At 44.6% G+C, this 4,280-nt stretch overlaps 1 pseudogene across 1 annotated transcript; it reads left to right on the top strand.

Moving 5' to 3' along the window:
• Positions 1–1,488: 1,488 nt before the first annotated feature.
• On the top strand, positions 1,489–2,008 carry LOC309550503 (annotated as a pseudogene). The gene has a single exon. The product of its transcript is annotated as an uncharacterized misc_RNA (transcript).
• Positions 2,009–4,280: the final 2,272 nt, after the last annotated feature.

The following is a 4,280-nucleotide window of genomic DNA, read 5'->3' as shown; positions in this document are numbered from 1 at the left end:
TGCGATTCATGGAATGAAGAAATGTTGATGTAAACTTAGCCCATTGATGTGTTTAATCCATATTGAAAAGAGGTCCCAGTTTGTCTTCAGGTGAAATAAAGCAAGGTTATATGTGGTGTTAAGATTTTCCACAAATTTAGAAATTACTGTGCCAGTCCATATCAAAAAGATATCATGGATAAAGCGATGCCAGCCAAGTCCATATAGCTTGCATACGCCTCATCCTCCTATAGTTCGTTCTCCCACCCCTCCCCCCAGGTACAGGTTTGCATACAACGGAGCGCAACAAGTGCCCATCGCAACACCCTGCACCTGGAGGTAGTGGGAGCCTGCAAAGGTAAACCAATTGTGTGTCAATATGTAATGCAACAGTTGGAGGATAAAATCATTAAATCTCCACTGTGTACGCTCTTCTCTCAAAAACATGCATACCGCATTCAAGCCATTATCATGCGGGATGCTTGAATAGAGCGCCTCCACATCAAGAGTGACAAAAAATGCTCCTTGGGGTTTTGACAATCCTTGTATTTGCTTTAACAAATCCAACTTGTCTTTTATAAATGAAGGTAATCTTCCTACATGTGGTGTTAAAAAAAAAAGTCTACAAATTTGCTGGCATTTTCTGTCATCAAACCTATTCCTGAAAATATGGGCCTACCTGGTGGTTTGGTAACACTCTTCTGAATTTTGGTAGTGCATAAAACATTGCCTCACGGGGGAATTGTATTTTCAAGAAATTGTAAGTACTTTGGTCAATGAGGCCTCGTAAAAAGGCCGCATTCAGCTTTCTAAACTCAGCCCTGAATTGTATCGTCCTAGTAGGTGAAATTTTACAATAGCAGTATATGTTGGAAAGTATATGTAGGCACATGCGTTTGTAATCCAGTTGTGTCATTGCCACTATATTACCTCCTTTATGTGACTGTTTAATAATTATTCCATCTTTATTTTTCAGCGTGATTAGGGCTTGATGTTGTGATGCAGTAAGATTGCTAACACCTGAATCAAAATGTGTATTTTTAATATCACTGATTGTGGCCATCAAAAAAGCCCGGATGATTGGATTGGACATCAAATCAGGAAATCTTTTTTGAGATTTATTTCTGAATTTGTTAACTTTAGGTCTAGACTGCGTAGGAGTGAAGGAGACAGCTACATCAGAAACAATTTATATACAATTTATTTTCTTCTAAAAGTAGCATGAGGTGTCCCTTAAGGCCCTGAAATCTTACATTTTTAAATTTTTCATTCTTTGTTAAATCCTTGTCTCTTTTTGACCCAAAAACCCCAGTAAGGTGTATTCAAGAGCTAAAAGGGTAAAGATATCCATGGGAAATCCTGGTCAGGAAAAAACTTGGAAGGACTCCTCAAATAAGAACATCCATATTTATTGGAGGAAAGAAATTAGCACCAAGTCGACTTCTCTACCCTCAGCTACTACGAGCGGACGGACGGAGCCACGCCGATCAGCACGAGATATTAACAAGCATGGACAAGTACAAAGATCTGTCTCATGCGGAGCTCATAAAAGTCCTGCAGGATTTCAAAATACCTCATGGACCTGTCGTTGGCTCCACTCGCACGTTGCATGAAAAGAAACTTGTTTAGTTTGAACGCAAGAAAAAAACCTACCCAAGCTCTACAGAATCTTCCTATGAAAGCAAACAACAATATAGTACAAAAGAATATGATGACAACCAGGATGACTATGAAACGTATGAAGAAGAAATTTACACCAAAATCTACCAGCAACCACAAGCTCACCAGAGGGTGGTAAGAGAAGATCTGCGAAGCAATTCTAGAATTGGGAAGAACACATACCAGAATATCTACCAAGTGCGCCATCATTCCTCCTACTCACAGGGAGTGGAACCTCGTAGGCCCATTTGTCCAAAAGCAATGGAAGAAGAACCCAAGTACCCAACCAGACGCTTCCTTCCACTATGGCTGCAGCTTTCTCTTACTATTTCTGCTCACTGGATTCCTGGTGTACCTTTACTTTCAATAGTTGTTATTGAGTTTTCAAATATAAAGAAATACATTAACAAGAAAACATCCGTAACAGTGCAAAAGTACAGTCTGGTAAAACAGGAGCAGATAACATGTAAACTACATAGACTGCCATGAAAATCATGGGTGAAAAGGAACAGGGTCTGTCCTTGCGAGTACCAATATATGCTAGATAGGGAGTAGAGGAGACGGGGAACTCTAGAAGCGGCAGGTCGCCGTAAACCGTGGGGATGCAAGTCAGGTTGAGGGGAAGGGGAAGTAGATCTGTGCAGACTGAGCCCCCCCATCTGACCACCCGCAACAGAGGACAATTCGCCCCCTGAGCGGGAAGTCAGTGGAGGAGCCCCCGTCCAGTGTACAAGGCTGATACCTTAGCAAAACAGAGAGAAGGAGTAAAAGAAGAAGGGAAGGAAGAGGAGGGAAAGAAAGAAAATAGATAGAGGGTCCTAGGTCAGACGCAAAATAGCTATCATCAGAGATCAATGTGAACATATTTAGCCCAGGGCTCTCAAGTGGATTCAAACTGGGCCACTCTGTCGGAGAGAATGCTAGAAAGTTTCTCTTGGGACATGATCCAGGATATTTTCAGTTTGGCCTCTCTAACTGAAACGCGCGGCTTCTTCCACGCCCTGGCTATGGTCAGTTTAGCCCCCAGCAGGATAAAATGAAAGAGTTTTTGGGACAATTTAGAGATGCCAGAAACCCTACCATTGAGTAGGGCTATCAGGGGAGACTGGTCTATCGGATGATCCAGAACCTTCCGGGCCATAAGAAAAATGGATGACCAGAAGGAGCGGAGCCTCGGACTCGACCACCAGGTATGGAGGAAATCTCCTAACATATCACATCCTCGGAAACATAAAGCAGAGGCATTAGGGTACATACATGCTAGACGTGTAGATACCAAATACCAGCGGGAGAGCAACTTTACATTGGCTTCAATCAAAGAAACATTAACAATACCTTTAAAGGCGCGGTGAAATCGAGTACTCCAGTCGTCCAGCTCCACTCCAAGGTCCCTCTCCCAATCAAGCATGTATTTCGGTTTGTCATTAGTGTCGGAGAGGGCACTGTAAATCAGGGATATACCCCCTTTAGGGTCACCTGCCTCAGAACACCACCGCTCATAGGAGGTGACCTGGGGAGGGTCAGGCTTCGTGAGCCAAATTGAGTTTAGAAAGTGGGAAATCTGCGTGTGGCGGAACCTCTCTGTCAACGGCATTTTAAAAGAACTGACACAATGTGGGAAGGATAGAGGTCCCATAGAGTTGAAGAAATTACCTATTCGAAAAAGACCCTTGTTGAGCCACCAGCCAAAGGTTCTGATATTGAGTCCAGGGGGAAAATTTGGGTTGTGAAATAGGTGCGTAAGTGGTTTCATGGGAGATATGAGATTGGGGTGTTTCGATAGGGTGTCATGGATGGAGAAGGAATGCGACAGTGTGGGAGAAAGAAATGGGGGTTTAGTATTAGGGGGCCGCCAGGCCAGAAAATCCAGCGTGTGGTGCGGGGTCGCTTGTCTTTCTATGTGGACCCAGTCAGGTTTGGCTGTGCATCTATAAATAGCTGAGAATTGGGCTAGCTGGGCCGCTTGGTAGTAACAGCGGAGATTAGGGAGGGCTAGTCCCCCCTTTTACCTTGAGCGATAAAGCACAGATTTGGCGAACCTGTGACCCCAAGAACCCCAAATAAATTTGATGACCGCCCTTTGGAGCTCAGCCAGATGTCTGGAGTTGATTGGGAGCGAGCGGAATAGATACAGGATCCTGGGGAGTAGTGTCATCTTTACAGCATGAATTCTCCCCAACCAAGACAGTGAGTGTGTGGACCAGGCCGACAGGTCAGCTCGAAGTTTTTTGATCGGGGGGGGGGGGGGGTAATTAGCAGAGTATAGAGAAGCTATGGAGGGGGTCAGGCGAGTTCCTAGTTATGGGATCGAGTCTGCTTTCTAGGAGAAAGGGAAAGTAGCTTGCACGATAGCCAATTGCGATGATTTGAGGGAGACATTCATGGCCCAAGATTTTGACAAATTGACCTGAAGGCCAGAGGCGGCGCAAACATTTTTTAGTTGTTCCAGTATAACAGGAACGGAGATCACAGGATTCGTGACAAAAAGTAGCATGTCGTCCGCAAACAACGCGCATTTATGTTCCCTGTCCCCACAGCGAACCCCAGAGACATCGCTATTGTGCCTAAGAGCAATCGCTAGCGATTCAATCGCTATCGCGAATAACAGTGGCGAGAGAGGATAGCCTTGGCGGGTGCCTCTG

This window comes from Pelophylax lessonae (assembly GCF_965119305.1).
Source record: "Pelophylax lessonae genome assembly, chromosome: 1".
Taxonomy (NCBI): domain Eukaryota; kingdom Metazoa; phylum Chordata; class Amphibia; order Anura; family Ranidae; genus Pelophylax; species Pelophylax lessonae.
Note: the sequence above shows the minus strand (reverse complement) of the source record. Positions and strands in the feature narration are given on the sequence as shown.